The 26,535-nt window shown below is 31.4% G+C and overlaps 1 protein-coding gene across 3 annotated transcripts in view; it reads left to right on the top strand.

Moving 5' to 3' along the window:
- The window catches only part of LOC125052711 (CUGBP Elav-like family member 3-B), a 447,174-nt gene that overhangs the window by 348,219 nt on the left and 72,420 nt on the right, over positions 1–26,535 (top strand). The window lies entirely within an intron of this gene.

Genomic DNA, 26,535 nt, shown 5'->3' with positions numbered 1-26,535 from the left:
GCTATGTTTTTACTATTAAATTAGTTATGGTTGCAGTGAAACAAGTGAAATCTATCTATGAAGTATTGATAACATTTTAGTAGAATCTTAGGTATATGAAAAACTCTAAGTATCTAAGCGATTTTGCGCTCCGTGTGTCTTATGCAAAACCAACGGAACATGTGAAGTGGTAAAATTGAAATCTCATTGCGTGGGACAGGGATCGCGGCGTGATTCGCGATATTTTATTGCCGACACCTTATCTCTTACGAACTCCATATTTCGGAACGTGACTTAGATTTGTGAGACCTTTATAAGCTGTTTTATTGAAACGTTATCAATATCTTTAAGGTGCTTGAATGTGGTTTTACGAATGGAGTATTTTTTATATTTTATGCTTTTATTGATATTAATACTTGTAATTGGTGTTTTTAATATCATATTAAATACTTCCTTTAAGCTATAACATACCATACGCTATTTGTTAAGCGTATGTGGGGGGTGTAATATAAGCAATTTATAAGGTATACAAATTTCTTTTAATTGTATAATATATACTCGTCATAGAGTTATAATATATTTAGGTAAATTTGGCGTATGTATGCTGTCCATAAATAAATAATCAATTATTAGAAATTTCATATGTCACGTTTGCATATCTAATTTATCTAACTAGCTGACGCGGCAAACGTTGCTTTGCCTTATAAATGATAAAATACTTTACAACTTTTTTAGAACTGAATAATATATCGTTAAGGTACATAAAGCTTATTAAACTTACAGTGGCGTCGTATTGTTAAAATTAGAGCCAGAGATTACCCTCAACCTCACGTACTTTATAATATAAGTATAGATTATTGTTCATGCCCTTGTTGCCCATATTAATATGACTTTAGAGTTTCCAAAATATCGTAAGCTTTTATAAATAAACTAGCCGTTTTCCGCCCGCTTTGCTGGGCGAATTAAAATAGGAAATAAATAAAACTTTATGTTTCATTATTATTATTTTTTTCATATTTTTATTATTCTTCTTTTTAACATCCCGCTAAGAAAATTGAAAATTTTCGAAAATCGAGTTTTTATCAGATGTTGACGTTTTGAGGTTCTAGGAAGCCTTCCCGAATGTTTCCGCGATGAAGTCCGTATGTATAAATTTTCATAAAAGTAAGACAGCAATAAAAAAAGGAACGTTGAAATTTAAAAAATAAATAGCCATAAACCATCTAGGAAAAAATTCGCATCGAATGGCAGTAGTTTCATGATACGATCAGTGGTTTAGGCGTGAAGGAGAAGAACGAAGACCATTTTTCTTATCTATATATATAGATACATAGGACACCAGCATTATTAGCCTAAGTGACGTCTAGAGTATCGGGTTCGAACCCGATCGTTACATATTATAATGGGATTCTTAAAAAGTTCTCCACTGTGAGACTGAACGCACCTGTCTTATAACCGGTGAAATATCAATGTTAGGTCTTCGACGCATCTTGACAAAAGTTGCCTAGGGCAAGCCCTAGGGACCCCTTGGGCCTTAAGTCGGCTAAAACATTTTTAGGACGTCCATCTGCATAATGTTGAAAGCTAGGTAGAAAGCCAAAGTTCACTGGTCACTCATTACACATTTCCACATCTGGATGCTACAGTGTAACGTCACGTGACGTCAACGCCACAAATCAACCGCGTAGCGCGGGAAATTACAGCGCGTGAACAGCCGGCCCTTTGCTGTGGTTAACACAACGCAACGCTCTCGCCGTTTTAATTTACTGTTTAGATCTAACTAGTATTTTCTCTAGGTATACAGTTATATTTAAGGTATAATAGATATGAAATAAACTCGTAGAATATCCGTGTAATAAACTTAACATATGAAACACAATTAATTTATTATGGTTTGTTTATTTATTTTACATATAAAAGAATACGGTACCAGATACAAAAAAAAATGTGAAAAATACCAACGTTTTTCTATAACTGTGACTACTAATTATTATAATTTGCTAATAGTTTTTAAAATATACAAATAAAAGTGGGCTTTAATTCCTCTTATGACTTAATCTATATTACCTATTATATTATTATTGTTATCAATCTAATCATAATAATGAATCTTATCCTACATTCGTTTCTATTTACATTATTACATATTCTTATTTCTAATTTGGTTCTTATATGGTAATACACTTAGTTTTGTGTATAAATTGTCATACTGTCAATTAAGTTTCAATTATCCCAATAAATATTTATCATGTCGACATGACAACTTCAATTGCCTGTGATGTCATTATACATTCGCTCGAATATTCAGTCCATATATTACTTGGTAATGACCAGCCGCATTCCACAAATGTGTAATTCCCTGCTTATTACCGACAGAAATGCTGCAAAGATATATTAGACGTATAAGATAATTCAAACTTTGAAATCACAAATGATCACGAAACAGACACAGAAATCTGAGGCCTTAAAAACTTGTAGCACCACTGGTATTTTTGTCACACACATTATTAATTATGATTAATTGTATTGTGTTTCATATGGATAATTTAAAAAATGTGGATTATATGAAAAATATTTTGTGAAATGTTGTTATTTAGATTTAATTATTGATTAAACATAATGAATCAACTAAAAGGACAAAAACACTACTAAGAGTGACCAAAAAAACAACCCTTGGTGTGACACAAGGAGTGGCTCTTTATAGTGGGAGTAGTGTGGATAAAAGTACAAATTCTGTACTTAGAAACTAAAGAGTTAAGAGATAAATACTTCAACAAACACGTAATAACGGTCGTAACAACAATTAACACATTAATAATTCTTCAAATATTCTTATCGCTTTCTATCAAATATTGTGCGTGGATTCCGAAATTATTCTGTATACATGATAAAAATGAAAATGAAATTTTTTTATGATAATTAAAGTGTTATACTTATAAATGGAAGGTATTAATTATTATTATTAGGTTTTAGGTAAGTAGATACTCTAGTTCATTAAAAATAATTAAAACACGATATGGATTTATTAGGTTCACGACTTTGTTATTTAGCTATATAGTCGCTTGAGGCCAGTTGATTAACTATGAAAAGGAATATTTCCTTTACTATATGCAGCTATTTTCGTGTATATCATAAATTCATTTGTTGAAGTATTTATGTATTTAGTTCATATTAATACAAACGTATAAAGACATAATAATATATACTAAAACGACTAAATGGTTTATTAGAAGTTATTAACAATATTTTTGAAATATTAGAATCGAGGAACAAGCCACTTGCTTTCATCAAGTACAATATTTCATGCTGATAATCATAAAAGAAATACGGCCTATGCTGGCCGACGCCGATGGGTTCCCGAGATACGCCTAATGATCTATATATCTTTATTAATTAAAATATTATTCTATATTTAACTGAAGCTCTAAAATTATTAATAAATTACTTTTTTATGAAGATATTATTCATTTTAAATATTTTATGATTGCGAAATGTAAGACTTTATAAATCAAAGACTAAATGAAACTAATTCTGATTCAACTAAGACATTTAAAAGATTTAAATCAGACAGTTGTCAATGTCATAGATAAGAAATTCAATAATGGCGTCAATTATACGAGAGGTCGCGTACAGATAATAATTGGTATTATATTCAATAGAAACTATTCCTTTGCCATTCCAAAGCCTTAGTATTTTAAACAAAAATGTTAGTAATTTAACAATATAATTTTGTTGAATATAGAAGAGGACATTGACTATTTGTTTATATTCTATAGTTACTTTTATTTACAGAAGTTTTACACATTTAAACGCCATACACGCCAACGCCAAAGCAACGCATATATATATACATTAAAGTTCGCATATTTCTCGTATATATCATAACAAGAATGTTATTATTACACGCTTAATGCGTCTGTCTTGTACTTTAAATTAAACAATCACTCCGTTATATTCAAGATAGTCCCACTCAATCTCCTCTATCATCCAGAAAGTCTGTAAGGTCTCCCTCACATAGGTAGGATTTATGTTCTGTCATTACCCCGGCAATATCACGGTAATGAGGCGATCCCGGGAAATGAGGTATTATTCAAACACCTCTCCTGTAATAAGTGACTTTGGACGTAAATATAAACAGTGTAAATTAAACTGTTCCATATTCACTTAACCCATGCGTTTACGCATTGTTAGCATTATTGTAGTTTTAAATTTGGAATACTGGTGTGAAGATTAATTACTTTTTATGAAACACATCTTAAGAGGTAAGGCGTAACTTAGATTTTGAAAAGGCTTATCAAAGAGTACCACTTACCAGTAAAAATACGTGTATATTATTTGAAAGTACTAAATAACGATTTTGTGTAAGCTTACATTTCAACTTCCACATACTAATGCGTTAAAGTAGTTCATAACACAAATAATATTAAAAATAAACTAAGAAAACAGTTCAATAGCGATTTATTTCATGCGTTGATGACACAGATAAAAACAAAAGTTCTATCGAAATAATTAAAAGCGGAAATGAAATAATAAATAACAATCAAAGTAGCATCTTTAAGTTAACAAGGCATGCGATCTTTCAAGTGGTGATTAATTCACAGGAGCGAATCGGCGCGTAATCATGACATCGCGTTTTGATTTTTGCTACGTCAGGATTTAAACGCCCGATATATTGATACTGACTCTTGAATGTTAACTTTAGTGAATACTAAATCGATTTGAAAGGAGTGCTTATCATCGTGATTTGAGTAGATTTTCTTGTGATTGCATGTGGTTTTTATCCTTCAATAAATTATTGTTATAAACTATAATTTGGTCCATAATAGTATAATAATAATAATCTTTATTTTCTTCTCTCACATATACATACAAGGTTATTATGATTAGACTAAGATGATAACATTAGGAAGTGTATGTGAGAGACTGGTCTCTGTAACAGGAGACCTGAGTGACAGATAGCCAGCCTCTCCACCACCGGACCGGAACACGTACAATTAGGTCATTGACATAAGATACAATAGAAGAAAATAAGTACTAAGTGCTAAAAGAAAACATTGCAAACGGAGTCGTAAAAATAAATTTGGTGTGAGTTTGTGTGTGTGTATGTGTGTGTGTCACTCTCTCTCTAAGTGTATGTGTGCGTTCGTGGGTGTGTGTATATGTGTGGGGGAATGGGTGTGTTACAGAATAACAGTTATTAAAGACAATATAATGACAATCCTTACAAATGTTGGTGCGATTAAACCACAAATTATGCAATTATAATATTCCCACTAACTTGGAATTAACTTTTTCTGTTTCCTGTTATCTCCCATCTTTCATTGCATCTCATCTTAGGTCAAAGAATCGTTCGAATATTGCTGACTAGATCTTAAGGAATCAGAAAATCTAAATGAGATCTCGCCTTATGGTGCCGACTTTTCTGGATTAGTTAACAGTAATTCTTTGTGAATGTTACTGTTATCTCTATAATCTCGTTATTGTTTGGATAAAGGCACTTTTTAACTAAATAAATTAGATTACACATAATATAATTATTTTTAGTTTAGAATTATGAAACTGTCGCCTGACTGAGTTTGACAGTTATGTATTAAAATAAAGTAGCTCGCCATTTGGACTGCGTTAGGTTTTTCATTTCTATTAATTAATGCTTATACTATGAAATACCGCAACTAAAATAGTACATTAGGTTTGTTTAGTTATAAAAGCGAAAACGTAGGTGCATTTCATTTGATTGTTATTGGTCGGTGTTTCAACACGAACACGAAGGGATCGACGGGTCATTCCATTAGACCAAAAACAAATGAAGCAAAACTCTTTATGGCGTATTTCGTCTTTTGTTTTACACGAAATCTCAGGTCTCTTCTAATTATGCCCGTGCGTATTTATTCATTTATGGAAATATCGATGATGACGTCAATATATTGAGATATGTCAAAATGCATACTGATATTCCAGTATATTTAGAATCGAATTGTAACATGAGTCTGTAAGACGTTGTGTTGATTTAACACGATCTCACCCTTACAATCAGATAACGGGGTTATCTAAAGCCCTTTTCGCTTTGTGGCGGAATTGGATTGTTATGTACTACTGTGCAAATTCGTACAAGTAAGTAAAAAGTTACTTTGGCAAATGAGGTGTACATAACTTGAATTTAAAAAATATCCATCATATTGATAATGGTTACTTTCTTATACGTTTAACTATTTTTGCATACATTATCAGAAATATTAATTAAAATATTGCTTTACTTTATAAAAACAATCTGGTTTACACTCGAAATTAACTTTATATTTACTTTTACTGTCCTTAAAGCAGTTTGGGTCAGGTACGGTGATTAATGTTACGAGAACCAATAACAAAGCTTTCCTATAACATCGAACATGGAGTAAAAAGTAACCATGGCGTACGCGATTACCTCAGTAATTCTATCAGGGTGTAATGAATCACGCCTCCAGTTGATTACAGCTCAGCCGCCGGAGGTTTGAGAGGGGGGGGGGGGATGCAAAACGGTATTCCTGTTCATTAACCGTCGACAGCGTGACAACGAGGTGGAATGATGACTTGTCATATTGTGTCTAATGTGATGAACTTAAGCGAGCGCGGCATGGATATCTAAATAAATTCAGTCTTAATTAAATGTTAAACAAACGACGAAAGGATGATGTGTTATTTTTTATTGTCTATGTTTGGTCTCTATATCTAGGGATTCTAAGATCACACAAGAGTGACGCGATCTGCACTTTATCCGCTCAAAATCGAACGAAACGCACCACCGTTTTACCTTTCGTTTTATATTATCACTACTTGATTTTTCACTGTAACTATATAATAATGTTCTTTAAAAATTAACCAAAAATGCCTACTCGCTACAGCATATTACTTAAGGCAGCTCATATAATGACATTTAGGAGCGGCATAATTCACATTGTGCGACCTCTAGTGGCCTACATTTAAGCCTTCTAGTAAATATTGTAGTACACGATGACAAAGTAATACTTAACATTAGCACAGTCTTTGTAATACACTGCTTCGTATTAGATACCTTATGCTATTGCTAAGTAACAAAAGCAAGACAATCAAAACAGTAAGTAAATTTTAATCAAATAATTTTGTTTTTAAAACTCCTTCGATTTAACGACAAACTTCCTAAAGCATCGAAAACACTGGGCTTTGGTTGGTTTAACTTGTCTTCCATACAATGATACACTCTACATAGCATTACACACGCCCTCAATAACGACAATTCAATAATAAAAAAGAACTTTTTAAGTTGCCAAAATTAGTTAAAACTGCGGAGCTGTGTACGTTATTTTGTCGCTTTATTGTCCTAGCCCGTAATAAACTCGACTTACTTGACTTACGACGTTCTTTTGTTTACAAATTGGGATTGCATGAACGTGCTTAACACGAAGATGCCTCAATATCGCAAGATATGAATAATAAATATAGTTTAAAAAAACTAAAAAACACGCTTTTAAAGCACATCAAACTAAAAAGTGAAAAATAATTCCTAATTTAGGCTGAAAATGGTAATGAACAAAAAATACTGGTATTATTGTGAAAAAGCGTGGGGCGCTCTGTGCCATATTTTTCGTCTATCGAGCAATTATTGCATTGTCATTGATCTTTGACAGGTGCGCAAAGTTTGAATTAAATCTGTCCGTTAAAAGTAGGTCAAAATCGAGTCCGAAGGAGTCGGTTACATACATACATACAGGTGAAGCTAATATAAAGCGTGCAAAAAAATACAACATAATTACTCTGAAATAAATTTTTCTTTTGCTAATACAGATATTTCTTCTAATTAACGACAACTCTTTCTAACGTCAAAATATGCACAGCCCCTTGGGTATCGTTATATAGAGTTTACAACGATTAAGGCACAACATAAATCGTATAACTAACACGAGCCATAAAGGTCTTATATCATAAGAAAGTATCTAAACTCTTTCTGATTTTATTTCCGTTAGTGTAAGGAAAGCTTATTTTGTCCCAGCGGTGCTCAAAAGCAGCCATTATAAAATTCAGCCCGTGGGCATAGAGGAGTTCTAGCTCACTATCTACTTAATAGTCGATAAAACGGTCTGAAGCGCTCCCCAAAGGTCACTTCACCGAATATATACTCGGATTTTGCTTAGAAATCTACAATTTCTTAAAATGTCAACACTTAAGTACACTCCATTTGAGAGCTCTTGATTTCTTTAAAATAAACCTTAATTATTTCTTGAAACAAAAGTTCTTGTTTATTGTTTGTATTCAAGGTATTAAGAGTAAATAATTTAATCCAATACTTGTATTTTATTAATGTTGTTTATTTTAGAAGACTGTAGTTTGTAGTGGTGTATTCTTCATGATATTGAAAATAAAAGTACGTATAGGTTAGCCATTGTAGTAAACTTATTTCGTCATCCTTCATCATCAGCGTCGTCAGACGACGTCGTTGTAATATATATAGGTATAAAAGAAAAAAAGCCTTTTTATTTCTTGCAAAAGAACAAAGTTAACTTAAACTTAACACTATTAAAATAAATTACACTAATTTTTTTTTCTATTTTTATATTTATTTCCAATTTATTTTGCAAGAACCCTTCCGCAGGTGATATAGTGTATATAATATATATAGGTATATATAGTGTATAATAAAGAGCCTAATATAATAATTTACATCCTGTAGTAAACTATTTTTCTTATTTTAGAGTAATTGTTATACAAGAAATACTGCTTATGTATCACACCCGATTCACATTGTTTCCACAAACGCAATCAAATATCAAATTGACTTGGAAAAGCGCGTAAATCTCCCGAAGAAAGCGGAACATTTAACAATAAAAAATTACCGACGAAGTGAACTCAGAAGGAACCGTAGTGAAAATTAATTAAGTTTACCATAAAGCGCCTTCAAATAAGAAGGAAAAATAGGACGAAAGTAGGAATTTTAATAAAGTCGGGTCACGTAAACATTGATGGCCCGATCCTGAGACGGATAAATAGAGGCAATGTCGTCTTGTCTGTTTGTATCAGAGTGTTTTTATACGGCCTCTACTTTATGAACCCGGCAATAGTTTATTGAAAGCCAGCCAAATATAGTAATGATAATAAAACGCGAAACAATTGATGGAAATGGTATCACAAATTTATTGAACAGTAAAGTGAGCTGGGAATATTTTATTAAAGGCGTTCACTTTTATCGTTCAGTCTGGAGATACTTCCAACGGGCAAACAAAAAGAATACGTATACGTCAAAGTAATTTTATTAGTATAAGTTAAAAATACTTGATTTAATCACCAGTAAAATAATTAAGTTAATTATAATACATTCAATTTGAACTTTCTAATGCGACTGTAGCCATATAAGTCGTATTTCCCAAGTAAATTTACGGACCATAGATAAAACAAAAATTTAATCTAAGTAAGGAACGTAAACTGATTGTAGTATTGGGAACTAAAATTTCACATTTGTGATCCCAGGACATAATCCGATCTCCATCGCACCTAAAACCGCAGCGTCGATTCCAGTTTAGCCTTTCCCTGTTCGTTGGGCTTAGTAAAACTATGTTTCTGGCAAGTAAAAGCACAATTGAGTGTTTATGCAACTTAATTGTGAAGTCACAAGCGAAAAGTTTATTATAAAAAAATTTAATACTTGTAGGTCTAATATTGTCGCTTTACATAAAGTTTTTATAATATATGTGTCTTGAACTTGGTGATGTTGTGAATAAATAAATAAAAATACTTTATTACAAAAATTGGGCATATGGAGAAATCTATAAAATCTAAAATATTAAAAGTCAAAAGTTAACATCATTTATTCATATAACACAACGTTCACTTATGAACGTCAAAAAAAAATATAAGAAATTCTTCTAATTTTACATTTACTACCAGTTCTCAAATCAAGGGCGTAGAACGGAAGAGAAGAACTGGCAATCCGCCACTCTTTTTAATCGCCAAGTTTATTGTTTTACACAACGTTTGTAAGGAGCTCCTGCCATTACACCATGTTCCACATGATATCTTACTTAATTAATAACAATAAAATAAATTAAAAACAAAGATTTGTCCTCTATCAGCAGGAGGCATGGTGAAATAAGAGCACGCACTTAAATTCTCGTGGGAACAACACGCAAATACATAGTAGAAATAACTAACATCACCGCATACACGAATTCAAGTACGACCAGTCACCATATCACAGCATGAAAGGAAAGCAGAAATATTATTTTTTCTGAAAGGCTGGTATTGCGCTTGCAGGAGTTTAGGCACCAATTTGACTCAACAACAAGTGAGCGTAGTTATTTGTCCCAAATATAATAATAATATTATAATTAATATTCTTGACGTTGTTCGTTTATGCGATTCGCTTTAAAGCAATGGAATCAATTGTATTAGAATACTTAGGGTCTGTTTCACAATGTACGGATACGTTCCAAATTAGCTATTTATTACTTATTGGTAGGATAAACACTATTGTTGCGTTTCACGACTGTCAGATAGCGCTATTCGTCACATAAAGTCCAGCAAAAGTTACACAATTTATCTTCCAAATAATTTATGTGTTGCATAGCTATTTGGTACTTTATCCATACATTGTGAAACAGAACCTTAAAATGTGACTTGAAAATACTAATTTAATTCTAAACTTACTAAAAAAATTAAACCAAACTTATTAAAGTTAACCAACCAAAATTTAGTATTGTCTTTGATTGACATAACCTCCATCTTTTAGTCGATACCAACTCCGGGGAAATAAATACAGATAATGCAACTTTCTCTGCAGCTGTGATACTTTTTGACATTCAACATCTTTTGTCTTCAGTCACCATGACCACGCACGCTGTAAAGCACGCGAAACGTCGGATAAATTTAAAATTATGTTAAATAGTTGTAAATTTATAATACATAACTTCAATCCGGTCAAAATAGTGTTTTATTTCAACAGCTTGATAATAACAATTTGATATTCAACTTGACTGGACATCTAAAATCGAAAGAATCTTTTCAATCTTCTTCAACGCTTAAAAGTATTTTAGCGTAATTATCATCATTAATTCAGAAAGCGCCCTGTTTCTATATCAGAGAAAGGTTTCTAATTATCATATTGTATAAAATCATCATTATGGCCACATTGAAGTATAAAGTTCCAATGGCGTTGTAAAAATAAGCCCTCAGACAAATCAGAGTAAACGTATTCAGTACCGAAAATAAAATACTATGCATATTGTTTACAAGTGTTTTGCGTATTTTCAAGTTTATTTTCATAACTAACTAGCAGACCCGACAGACGTTGTCCTGTCTTAACTATGAATATTGATTTCAAATTGGTATAATTAATTAAAAAAATATTTCAGAAACAAAGTGTTTATTATTCTAAAGCTTTATGTTATACAACATTCTTTGTTTGTTTGTTTGGCATTTATTTTAAACGATATTCATTTTTCTTACATTCTCTTTGACGATATTTGCACGCATTCTGTCAATGTTATGTCAAACGCCATAAGGTTACATCAAAAAGTTCGAATTGTATGGTGGTTAAGTATTCTTACATTTTCTAATTTTCCGCGCAATTTGTTTCTTTTTTTCTTTTATAAGAACCTTCTCCTGACAATTACAAACACAACAAAAAAAAAATCAGACAAATCGGTCAAACTGTTTTCATGTTATGTATACGGGTTTCATTTTTATATATATAGATATAAAAGTAGATGACACCTATTCTATGTGCTACACATGATCTATGCTGTCACTTCGTGGTTGGCCCATAGTTTTAACAAAGAGCTATAAAAAAGCTTGTCCTGTTTAGGCGCTTTGTTAATACTTGGTGCCTACACTTGAGGAGCAAGATCGCAAGATAAGGTAACTGCATTTGTTAAGAAAAGAACATGCGGTCACTAAATAAAATACTTGAGTAAAATATAAAATAATATTTCCAGACACGCAATATTATTCAATTTAAATACTAAAACAAATTACCTCATATAACATAAACCGTATATCATAAAAAGATATGCTTAATTACAATTCCATTTGATTAATAAATATGGTAAATGCTCTCATCTCAAGGAATTATGTCCAAATAATATAGTGGATTCCCCGCAGGATTTCAGCCCCAACCGAATTAGAGGGTACGTGACGCAACTCGAAATTTTTTGACCTAAATTATTGTGGCTTATTTGGTACGCGTGATGGGACTGGATTTAAATGAGGAAATTTCGTGAAGTTAACTTACAATACACCAATTGCAATTTTATTTTAAATTGTAATAACATGTTTCAACACTAAATACCTGATCTCAATTCCTGGTCTGCGGGTTTCTCACCCTGACCTTATTAAGTTGGTTCTGTATGATATTTGCTAAATAAAGTTTTTAAAATCATGGCTTAATAATCATTATGCCGGCACACAAATAAAATAACTACATTATTTGTTTATTGTATAACATTTTCATAAATCGGGAGAAACAAATTTTTCATATTTATAGTTTAAGTCACAATCGGGCAGGAATCACAAACTATGATTCGATTTTAAAAACACAGCATTAATCATTCATAGTGAAATAGTACGTTCATGTTGAAGCCAAACTAATTTATAATGATCAGTCCTGGATCATTAAGGCTATTTGTTCTAATCTATAAATATCGGAGAACAAATTGCCTTTGTTCTCTTCCGTACACCTTTTTGGCACGGCGGCCAATGAGAGCCATCGATCTGTTTACCTGCGACCAAGATTTATCACCAATAACACGATACTCGCAAACAAACTCATAACCTATTATGATTTTGTCTTTATTTTGTATAATGCCTGACTTCGTCTAGTCTAATATATAAGGTCTGACTACTTTTCCGTTAATGGGTTATGGGTTTGCATTTCTAACATTTAGATTAATAATTGTTTTGTTCTCAATATTTTTATATAAAAAGACATTTCATGTATGCATTTAATAGAAGTCTCAGTTTAATAATCATACTTCGTTTGTTACATATAAAAACATATTCGAGCTAATAAAAAGGATGTGTAGCGGGAAAAATGCCCAAAGCAAGAGTACGTGCTCATTAGCTTCTAATTACAGAGGCTGCGAACCGGCGGAAATTCAAATTTAAATTTCCCACACCAAAATTCATATGTCAAAATTGTACGAGCAAACTTCTTGTTTATTACGTCGCCCGAAATACCAAAATTGTATACACTAATTGTGAGGATGATGTAAAAGACTTGAGTTGTTTTTATTTATTGGCCAAAGGCTTTCCGACAAAATGGGGTCCGAAAATGTATTCCACAAAAAATGTCTAATACATATTTTCAACCATAGAGTTTGACGCAGAAAACGTCATGTAAACGGTAATGTAAATATTAACTGTGAAAAATATTTCACTACGAAGTAACCTTACAATCAATCATTTTGTGCATGCCTGCTAATAAATATCCAGTCAACAATCAAAATATTTATAATCTTATATATAAAATTCTCGTGTCAATGTTAGTTACGATACTCCTCCGAAACGGCTTGACCGATTTTTATCAAATTTTATATGCATATTCAGTAGGTCTGAGAATCGGCTACTATCAATTTTTCATACCCCTAAATGATAAGGGTTGTCCACCCCTAACATTTTATTTTTATTTTTTCTACGAAATTTCAATTTTTCCTTTTTTTTAATGTGTCATACAAAAATACATACAACCCTTAATTTTCACCCCTCTACGATCAACCCCTATTTTTATTATAGTTAATAGTTATTTTTGTTGAACTAAAAAAATGTTTCCTAGAAATAATATACAACGTATGCTGGGTCAGCTAGTTAACTATATAATCATTCCAAAAAAATATTTTGTAATACATAATTACGACGAGCTTTTGATTTCACCAATAACAGAGATAGAAAATTTTTAAACGTTTATCGTTTCCTTTTTATGTTAATGATTCGTATTGAAATTTGAATCGTTCGGATGTTGCCAATGATCGTGTAACTTCGGTAACGATCGTCTCGGATTGAGACGTCGTCTGCTTTTATTGCTGTTGCTCCCTTGTTTGTAAACGAGCACTGATTGTTTTTCTTTTCGCGTAAGGACATCCTATATTGCAGATTTTCCTTTATAGCGTTCAGAATGTCAGGAACTTAAAGTAACTGGTTTCATCAGCAACGCAGTGTGTGTAAAGATTGTCTTTTGTTTTTTATTGGGCTGTCGAAAATAAAATTGAAATTTTGATTCGCTTTTTAGAGTCCGAGGATTTTGACTGTAATAGAAATACCTAAGCTACCTTGCCAAAAATACTTGAGTATCTAAAAGTGCTTATACTCAAGAAGTAGTATTTTAATAAAAGTTAATAAAACCGTAATACTTTTCGCTTTATTAAACTGAACGTTAACACCGTACTAAATTAAAAAAAAACGTTTTCCTCGTCCATCGAGTATAATAATTATCCATTTAAAATTCGCATTTTAATTTCCCCCCATTACGAAAATCGTTTAAATTTAAAAAAGGCTTCTTATAGGCTTTAATAACCTCTTAAATGACAGTTGTGTAGTACATAAATTAAAGCCAGGGGAACAAAGGAAAAAGGATAAAGTGGGACATTTGTGTTGTTTAAAAGGAGGGAGGCATAGATGTCTGTTGGTCCGTGAAATCGTGAACTCGATACACGAGGAACGTTACAGCACAGTCGTAATGAAGAATATTTCACAGCTTCTATTATGTTTATAATTTCCTATTGTTTTAACAAGTTACTTTACAAAACGAATTTTTGACGTGATAACGTCTTTAAAATCGTTTTAGTCGGGTGACATGTTCAGAAACTTGTGTCACACCAAAACCTCACGAGCGCGATCGCAGGTATAACGAGAGAGAGACGGACCGATCTCCCGTCTCATCTCGAGCGCTGCCAGTCATACCGTGAATGTATGAAGAAAAATGTATATCATAGTCGAATAAGTAAACTTGTCATTTTACACCCGAAATTTATCATCAAAGGTGTGAATAAAACGATAGATGTAATTTAAAATTTGAAAAAATTGTTATCTTCATTAATTCCTTACTTCCCAAAAACTTATATCACCAATAAGACGTTATCACGTAAACATCTCGATCGTAAACCTACTTTACAAACAACCAATATTTTTTATATTAAAACTACTACTGCTAGAGTTAAGCCATAAAGTTCTTAAACACTTAAATTTTAGTCTCAGAATTTTTGTTGAGCCTTTGGTAGTCCATAGTAGAACTTGGTACATTAAAATATTCCGCGCGTTCGCTCGCCACGCCAAGCGTGAGAACCAACCTAGCGTGTATTAAAAACTGAGTTATGTTTATAAAACGTCATCTCTCTTTTATTCTTCCGCGTTTATTTTGACGTGTGTGCCCATTAAAAATAATGAAGCGAAATTTTACATGAATTTCGGGCGGTACGCTCTTTATTGTAGCGATTTTGTAGTAAATGACCGTTTATGTAAGCTGGTACAGGTAAATTTAAATGTAGCTACGTGTTTTAATTGAGTTTTAGTAGTCAGTGTATTTGAGTTGTAGGTTTTTAGAACTATTTAAATTACTGACTACTATTACTTAATTTATGATTGTTTTGAAAAAGCAGCCGTGAACTTGCAAGTATTTTTGTGCTGTGTAACATCAGAAAAGTATCTTACCGTTTCCTATGAGAAACGTGCTTTGATTCTTCCATTTAATCGATAAAAATAACATTGACATCCCCACTATATACCGTAATATCTAAATGATGGAATTTACCTAAATAAATTCAAGTGACAAATATTACTTGAAAATCTTACATAGGCATTGTGTTTCTATAACAATACTGTTTCTTTTCTTAAGCGTGAAAGTTTATAAGCGTCTTAAACGCTTGTATTTCTTCAATCGAACACAATAGAGCGAGTTCGAAACATTTCCATTCGATATAACATTTAAAGTACATTCCGAGTGCGAATAAAATTAGAATTCTAAGCTTCGTACTGAATGACGCTGTCAGGTCAATTGTCTACAGTATTGTATGTTATAGTAATTAAACGAATAGTATAAATTCCGCGACGATAGATGCACATAAAACCACAATTCGTGAATTACAGAGCAAAATCTTTCCAGGGCATGTTAATCTATACGTAGAGGTAAATTAAATATTTTAATAATGAAGCTACATATTTACAATACAAAAAAATATAGAGTTAATTAAATAATAGAATAACTCTAACATTTTTATAACAATGAACGTATGTGTTTTAACACCTCAAATATAAGTACGTCATACATTCTCTATTAGATTTTTTCTTATGCATACTGAATGTCATTTTGACAGTTCCAATTTCAAATTCAACCTGCAGAAACAAAGCCGCGCGTAACTTTGCACCAAGTATTCAAATAAAATTTTAAATGCTTTAAGTAAATCTACATTTAAATGGCAGTAAGTTTGGGTATTTTGTCACCGTTGCGATCCGTCACCCTTCCGAATGAAAGTTGTGCCAATTAACGGCCCCCTTGGTAACGTTAAAACTTTACCGACTTTTGTTCTAAACTAATTTTGACTTGACGCATCCCAAATTATCCATATTTAAATCAATTTGTTGTCTTTCATAGAGCTACAAAGAGCTCAGAATGCAAAAGACAATCTTGAATTTGTATGTTCTTAAACTGAATTTCATTATATCGAGAGTTGATGAAATGCACTTTAACAACAGAAGACTTTTTCAAGAAAACATTTTCTTACTTAATGTGATCGCTATTCGGTAGTCATAATAAATTAAATACTGTTCGAAATTCTAATAAACGTTTTATTTAGAATATTTATTTATTATATAGTATTTTATTAAGTCTTTCTCATCCAATATTCTTAAAGATTAAGCATATTACATACCAGTTTAACCAAGTATTGATGATAACTTAAATTAATATATTAAAACGCCCAAAAAAACTATCTGAAGTCCTTTTATATACAAAAATGAACCCCATTATATCCACACATCGTTTCCATTAAGCATTCATTATGAAAAGCAATTTATCGGAAGCTTTCAATCGTCGAGCAAAGAGTTTGATTTATTAAGACAAAATAAAACAATTTTAATTTTTATCAAACGTTTGGACATTGGTTATATTTTATTACTTTTTTACTGATTTAGCAGTAGTAACCTTAACCGGAAATAAGCCAAACCGGAAAGATGCTTACCTGTTAAGTACTTTCGCCGCCCGTGGGCACGCCCAGAACGATAAAGAACACTTAAAGAATTGGTATGTTCTTTAAAGCAGGAATTATCGAATAAATATAATATTTCGACTCCTTTACTTTAACTTAAGGAACAGGAAGTCCTGAAACGTCCTTTATTGGAAAATCAATCTCCACACTCTGTCCCTGTACTCCTTCTTTCAGGACAAATGCATTTACATCCTTACAAAAAGCGAGCCTTACTATTCGGTGCGTGTCACATCTAGTTATGCTACATCCATTGTTGTCCAGTAATCCATTAGTGTCACCATTATCGGTAAATCATTGTATTTTTAGTGTCATTATGATTATGAACGATAAAAATAGTTGGAATCTATTTATATTTAAATAGGTTTTGAAATCAATAAATATGGCCTTGTTTACGCAAACAGAGTAATAAAATGTTTATAATTTGTTACATATGTGTATTATTAGCGCTCCTAGGACGTATTTGGAACTAAACAGAAACTCGAACATAGTTCGAATAACATTTGTTTAAACTATAGGTATATAAACGTATGGAATATCTTTCTCGTCAAAGCTATATTAAAGTTGTATTCATAGGAAATATCTTTACTCTTTTGCAAAGCCATTTCTAATAAAATTATCTTTCCACAAGTACAAAGCCTAGACAACCAAAAGCGATAATCATGCAACAAATTTGGTTGGCGCAGAGCAATTTCCGTCGCATCCAGCGACTCTATGCCATTGTCACCGGTCACCTCACCACTAATCCATTAGCGATGCGGCTCTTACAATGGTCCCAAATCTCGCTTTTGTTATGTATGGAATGATTTCGTGACCACTATTATACTGATATTAATCACAGAAGTTTGACGAACAGCGTATTAGTGTAATACGTATAACGATATTACTTACAGGATAACTGAAATACAAAGAAAAACTAAACAAATTTATATCGTCTAGGCAAATATTAAATAAGCTGCGTTACTTACTATTTTACATATAATTTTACAAACGGTTTGGCCTTTTTGTATTACCAATGTACCAGCTTTGACTTCCACCATTGCATTTCACATATTTGCAAAATAAATAAAGTATGGTTGTTTAATCCAGTAGCTGCTTTGAACTTGGGACACGCTCGCAGTGCCTAAATAACCAGCCATGTTTCTTAGATTCCGTAGTCTAATTGAGAAAAAACTAGAAATTCTTAATACAATTCTACCCTGCTTATAAAATTTAATGTAGATGTGGAATGGAATTGACTTTATAGTGAGACACTGTTCATTTCTAATGGACAGATCTTAATAATACTTAACAAAAAAGATGAATCGTTAAGCATAATTTAGATCGCCTTTAGTAAAACATATATTCTTTAACACTAAATACAACATAAAGGTTTAGTCAAATTATTTATTGAAACACACCACATATACTGATAAATAAGTATCACAACCGAATAATCATTTCATATAGTCGAACTCACGTACAAATCTGAAAGTTTTTGATGTAAAAAGTTCTTTATTTGGAGCGAGGGAAACTCGTAACATATATAATATTATCTTACATATATTGCAGAGTTTTGGTCGATATGCCGTTTCATTATTGACTGGCTTGTACCCGCGACTGTCTTGCGCTTCAGTATGGAATATTTTCTCGGTATGAATACAATTCAAATAGAAAAAAAATGCTTTGCATCGTCGAGTCATATTGAACATATGTAAACATTAATCATGGTTACTAATTACTATATCATGTAAAATTAAATAATAAAGCCAACTTAACTATTAGAGGCTTATAGAACGTTTTTCACTGTCTCTTAATTGTATGCCAGTGACAAACTAAAGGAAATGAAAAAAGGCGGTTCCAATAAAAAAGTAGAACGAAATAAAATTTCACAGACTACGAATATAGCCCACAGATTATAAACTCGTACTAATAAGAGCGGCCCTACACAGGTAGCGAGTCTACATTAATATTGCCGACAAAAGGTGAGGTAATAAAGTGCTGTAACTCATCGGCCGGTAATTATGTTGCTCTCTACTCTATAAAACCCCTCATGTACTTTGTTTTTGTTTGCTAAATTATTATCAAGTTTATTCCGAGGGAAGTTTGGAGAAAAATACTGAATCATCCCTCTTTTGTTGAGTTTTCTACCTGCTATAGGTAAAGTTTGCTATGTTTTATGTATTGGTTTTAATTACTTGATTTATGCTTAGGATAATACTTTTGTTATTAAAATAATACTTATAAGAACTAGTGTAGTTATTATTATACTATTTACGTTTATCGTAATCTGAAATATAAATATTTCTTAATTTTTTGACGTGACAACGTCTAATAATTCGATGGAGCCGGCTGCACGCACGAAAAAACATGACTCATGCGGCGTTACCTCGCTCTGAGGCGTTCCATTTAAGGCTGGAAGTGCAAGAGAGAGCGCGGAACGAGCGACAAAGAGGCACAAAAAATTGACATAATTGTATTTATGCGTACAAATGTAACTTGATAAATTAAATTGTGATTTATGTTTACCTCCTTCTCTATATCCATACATAATATCTATCAAACAAATACAATTTAAATTTTCTATTTAGAAAAGCAACCATTTCATCAGTATTTTCTTATGACGTTGTCACGTTCAACTATCGTCAGTAAACCGACTTTACAGACAACCGATTTTTATCTACTCTTTTCACTATATTATGATCCATATTCCTTTCTTATCTTAAGTCACAATCTCGTATTGAGCGCTAACAACACTCAAACAAAAATAATGGTGTGACAGCTGTTGTAACTAGATTTAAGTTTGACGTTTTAGATGACGGGCCTGTAACACTAACACGATGTTCCACAGTATTAACTTATACCTTACATGTTTCTAGAAACCATAACAAAATAGTCAACACAGAAAACTTTTATTTTCAAGGCATCTTGTAACTACTTTATCATTATATATCATCTATTAACTCAAGGAGATAAAATCAGGCACTTAATCAATTAAGAAGCCAATTAAATGAACAGTAAACAGGGAAATAGAATCTGGGGGCGCTTAGGGAGTTCGTAGGAGGCACTCGTAAGGAATACTAATGAGAGGTGACACACCTCATCTGTACGCAAATTCCTTATAGTTCGTTTAAAGATTTTTTTACGGGGCTCAGGCAGACATGAGATCTGGTTCATCAATCATTTTTAATTTATACATGATAAGTTTTCTGTAATTTTAACACCTAATCATTAAACAACAACGACATTTACTAACTTAGTAAAATTTACTTAAATTGTTGAAACTAATTCCTAAAATAGTTAATTCTATTGAAACATTAAATATATTTAAAAATTATTTCTACTGTAATTTACTAAACAATTTCAACAAAAAACGAAAACGTACATAAGCTATACTTAAATTATAATAAAAAAATGTGAATTAATTAAGTGTCATAAATAATAGAAGTTAAACACTGACAACAATTTAACCCGAAAATAGGTTATTGGAAATCGATAAATACCATAAAGCAGAGAATACACAATACTGGCAGTCATTAAAATCTTCCATAATACGATTCCCAATCAGAAACGGATTTGAATAGGAATTAGCTAAATACCAAATAACACTGCCGCGTACTCGATATAAACTAATCAAGCTAAAATTCCGATATATGGATAGCAATGTTTAGATTTCTAAACATTGTTTATTCCATTGCCTTAATTCATTATCAAATTATAATTCGAATGAGTCATTTTATGACAGTCTGACCAAATAATTTAACAAGCATTTTCTTTATAAAAAGGAAAGTAGATAGGATAAACGCATGCATTTTTTGAGCCTATATCGAGCACTGTCTAAAATAGATTATTTCACGTTTTAAGCTCATAAAATCTAAAGTAGTAAAGGAGGCTATCTTGGGGAAATTTTGCCATCTATCGGGCTATTAAAAAGTAAATCAAGCTGGCAATACTAGCTGTTACTGCAATGAGTATCTTTGTATATATAAGTTTTAGTCAACCTGTTACCACACTTCCTGTGATGCGCGCAGAATTGGCAATTTGATTTGAAATGCATGAAAAAGTATATGTGAATAAACGTTAATTAAAACAAGTAATATTTTCTGAAATCCGTTTTCTAAACAGTACGACGAGCGTTGAAAAAACAAAATAGCAGTAAGCGCATAAAGTATTTCAATATTAATACACAGAGTTTAAACAACTCTTTGAAAGCTCTTCGAGTTGTAAAAAAATATGTCAAAAGACTAAAAGCTCATGCAGATAAAATTTAAAAATAAACTAACTTAGGGTAAACTCAATGTTGGCGAAAGTTAAGAGCGTTCCGAACAAGACAATTTTGGTCCAAAGAGACTAAGAGAACAGCTTGTTTTCCTACTAAACATGGGATTTTAAGCGACTTTATTAAAAGAAGCATCTAGCGTAACATTACACATACAGTTAGAAGTATTTAATTAGAATTCTGTTAGTTAAGTACCATGTTTTTAGTTGTAGGAAAGCATTTAAAAATCATTATCTTATTTTTTGAAAACATACAAAATTATACTATAAAATGGTAGCACTCATATAAGATATCTTTAATAATCTTTATTTGTATACATCTTTTAAACTATGCGTTGAATTTAAATGTAGTTTTCATCAATTGACAGTGATTAAAGAAACGTTTATTTTTAGATGAGCAATATCTGTATAACTTTACTGATAAATTACATACTACAAGTTTGATTATACCAGTGTATAGACAATTTAGAGCGCTATGAAAGAAGCTTATTTTCGTATCACATCCAGTAACCGTAAACCGTATATCCTGGGATCCGTTTTGTTTCCGTGATATCGAGGAGACAGCTTTAAAATATTCTCCAGATACATACATTTTACATTGCATGAGAGCTGTACGCGAGGATTTGTTTCTGAATTGTGGTTTGCTTACAAATACGTATAATCGGGTTCTGAATATTTCACAAAAAATATTTTTTACGACATTTTTTATTGAAATTAACTTAGTAACAACTAATCATAGATTCCACTTGCATATTATAAGGATACAAGTCCTAATTACCTCAATAAAATACGAAAGAGTAACATTTCAACTGACAAAATAGACTACCCTCTATTTACTACTGTAAAACGCGGACTAAAAACAGTAGTATTTTTTAGTACGCATACTCTCCCTACTCCTCCTCCCTCTCTTTATTAAACAGATTCATTGATTAGCTTGCTATACCTGTTCCAATGGATATATCTATTACATATTCAAATCAAATGCAGTTCAAAAAGCTAGAGCCCTCATTAACATTTAATTTCAAGTAAAATATAATATATACAAATATGCACTTGATAATATACACAAACTGACCGCATATCACAAACATGAATATCAAACGTTATTAGAAAACTAATTTTCACTGAAAGAGATACGTATTTCTCGTTCATAAACATATGGTAAGTATTTATTACGAACTAATGAGTTTGTTTGAAGTAGTGTAGCGTAGACGCACTTTGTGGGAGCTTGGATGAAATTAGTTTTCATAAACCAATTTTGGAATGGTTATTAGAATATTCCAGAACTCTCTTTTTATGCTTTCATTTGATTTATTTCAGGTAAAACATTTACAGACATACCATTGCGGAAGTTTTTTTAATTAATTTAGAGGTTGAATTAAACTTGTCACTATCAAATTTAAAAAAGGATTGTGTGGTTTTATGAAACCACGGTAAAAGTTAAACTTTTTTTCACATTATAGACATTTAACTAAACTTTTTTGGAATAATATTCCATTAAGGGTATAAAAATCGCTTTATCAATCTTAATTTTATACTTGGAAAATTGGAATAATAATGGGAAATAATAAAAGTGGACTAAGTCTCCAACTAATATTTTTATTGAACTCTGTGTCTTAGAGAGTACGACATACATAATACTTATCAATTATATACACGAGTTTGTGACGATGTAATAAAAGTTTCACTTTAAAAAACAAACGACATCTTTCAGACATTCCTCAAATAAAATTTCTTATCGTCGTATAATTGTATATACAATTTATAACTTAGAATGTAGTACATATATATCGACTAAGCATTGCACAAGACGTAAGTTCCAAGAATTGCTCAAAAACACACGCTCGACAAAACAAAATACGTCTCAAAGGCGGTGTTGCTATTCGATCTACTTTCCAATTCACAATGGGGTGTTCTAAATAAATAGTTGGAAACATTATTCGCTCTAACGACTCGGAAGACGGATCCCTTACGCGGGCTCTGGAGTTATGCATTGAGATCCTTCGAGACTGTTTTTGGGTTTATTTCACTGGGGATAATTCACTGGCCTGGCAACACGGGTCTTACATTTATTTATGTTTTATATCGACTCTTCACTCGATTCTTGATAATCGAAGTCGAGAGTACAAAATTACAAAATTCATGACTGAATCTGTGGATTCATCTATACTACTAAAGTGTTACTAATGTACACACTATATAATACTAAAATATTACATGTTAAGCGTTTTAGTATGATTAACATTAACATTAACTACTACAGAATATAATATACTAATTGACGTAATTAAAATAGTTAAGAGATATTTAAAAGTATATAGTTACAATCGATTCATATCCTTTACTATAAATTCCAATCATATTCTAAAACCAACTTCGTGGAAAGGAATACAATGAATAGCTGGAACAGACAAATATTGTACGTATTAATTAAAGTCGAATTTAATTTACTTAAAACACATCGTCCCTTTTGCGGTTATATGAAGTTATATGAGCCATTAGAATAGATTTAGAGACGACTTCAAACTCCTAAATTGGCCAACCGTGATTTAGTTCTATATTACGGAGAAAGTTTCAGTTTTACGAGTACTTTCCCTTTTGCTAAAGATCGCAGTCGAATAGTTTCACTTGATTTAATAAGCTTGTATTAACATGATCTGCTTTAAAATAATTTATATAGTTTCAACGTATTAGTAATCCGAATTTCTGCGTAATGCATAATAACCTTAAAACTGAATTCTATCACTCCTCCTTTACTGTGCAAAGTGTGGAATGGAATTCCTTACCAATTGATATCAGACGAGTCTTTAAAATTATTAAAAAATCTTCTTTTTGATCATTTTTCTTCTGCCTCGTAATTAGCTACTACTTATATATATATTAATTGTGACTCAATTAACCTTCGGATTAGCTTTTAAATTTTTGTTTATACATATTATTATTTATATTTTACTTTATTTAATTTTAGCTATAGGTACATGTTATTTTGAGTTTTATTTTGTTAATTAATTATGCACGTCTTGTACTTTACCCTCTGTAGGTGTTTCTTTTTTTATTGTTCCATTAATATGGAAGAAATCGATGGTTAGCGATAAGGCCGCGCGGTACCTTATAACTTATGTAACGTGCTTTTTTTTTATATGTTATGATTTTGTATATTGTGATAGCGAAGTGTAAATAAATAAATAAAGCCTTCCTACAAAGTGCCTTTGTTCGAAATTGTATCAACAGAAAGATACTAACAAACTACTACAAAGGAACTAAAATATATACTTGACATTCAACTATGCTATTTTTCAAACAACAAATTTATTACCAAGAATGTTGCTCAACATTCGCGTCAGACATAAAAAAAAATAATTAAAACCAAGCGCTAGTTGTGTTTATGTCGATGTGAAGTGGTAAATTGATGTATTGTCACAATAATATTGTTGCGAAGTCTAACACGCCACCGCGCCATGAAACTTATGTTCTGTTTAATTACTAATTCATAGGGCTGTCAACACTTTTTTAATTATTTATAATACACAGTATTTAGGAAATATTAATTAATCATTTATAATAATATTAATTAATCTTTGCAAAACGACCGAGTAAAAACACTGAACGCTATTAAAAGAATTAATACGACCAATATTATGAAAAAGGGCTACAGTTGATGTCGATCTCAATGCTACATAATGTATTAACTCAATCCGCTGCATAGACATAGACCAAATCAAAAGAGGCCAAACATACAAATTTATTGTAAAAAAAATTATGCAACCAAGTATCTATTACGTCCTCGGTTAGGTTAGATGTGTCGTTAACCTTTTATTTAAAATAATATGGTCGTAACTATGACGTTATATTTGGCTACATATATGCGCAATGGCTCATTCCATTTGCCTTCGGATAGTAAAACACTATTTTAATCTACCGTGAAAACCCTATTTATCTATGTCATTTGATGAAATAGCAAACTAAACGAATTAACATAGGTCGGCACGCCACACTACTCCATAAAAAGTTAATTAAACATAAACAACCTTAACGATACTTTAATACGGACTCGCTATTCATTTAACTGTTATTCCTTTAATTAATTGCTATTAGCAGTACAACTTACAAAAATTCGAAAGTTTATCAAGAAAAGTATCCTAACTAGTATGTAAGATACAAATGTAATATGATTTGCATGTTCACTATTATTAATTAAAAAATATATGTAAATGACTGTTCTAGGGATTTTAAGAAAGAGCTAAAAGCTTAAACAAATGATTGTATTCGGAAATGGTAGTACATTTTTAATTCACTTAATTTTCTTTACATAAAGGTAATATTGAAAATTGCATATTATTTTAACGTTTATTAAAATGCAAAAGAGAAAATATACAATGATAAAGATAGCTATTAAAATGACTCATTCCTTTTCAATTACTATCGGAGTGCTTTTGTGCATACACGTGGAGTGCACTAGCCCTGAGTATTTCGTGTACCGACACCATAATTGTTTGCAAATTGCTCCGTACTGCGACATTTATGATAAACATTAATGTTGAGGGCTTAATCGTTTATTATACAAAGTATTTTTACCTTTATCATTTATTCGTCGTTTACTTTATGACAACATGAATCAAACTACTTAAAAAAAGTATTGTTGAAATAAATGAAATCAACATTTTATGGTATCAAAATATAGACATATTTCTCAATGCTATTTACGTTTAATAACTTACTTTTTATTACTTGTATTAACTATAAACACAAAAGATTTTTAACGATTGTTAGTAATGAATCAAAAGTTATGTAACAAACCTTAAAAATATTTTACGTGTGTATACTATGTTCGTTTCAAACTTATTTACACAAATTCCTCTTACAAGCATTAATTGACTACGGAATTAATATTGTCATAAATCAATAAAGAGTAATGAAAATACCAACCCCAACCTAAATCGACATACAATATTTAATATTTACCCAAAGAGCAATAAAGTCACCGTCACCAATGACAAATGACCTCTGAATAATTAATACGGCTATCCAAACAAATATTTTAAACCAAAACTTTGATTTTCATGCTTGAGCTATTGGCCGTTTTGGGATAGATAGATGCGAGTTAAAA

This window comes from Pieris napi, chromosome 9 (genome assembly GCF_905475465.1).
Source record: "Pieris napi chromosome 9, ilPieNapi1.2, whole genome shotgun sequence".
Classification (NCBI taxonomy): Eukaryota; Metazoa; Arthropoda; class Insecta; order Lepidoptera; family Pieridae; genus Pieris; species Pieris napi.
Note: the sequence above shows the minus strand (reverse complement) of the source record. Positions and strands in the feature narration are given on the sequence as shown.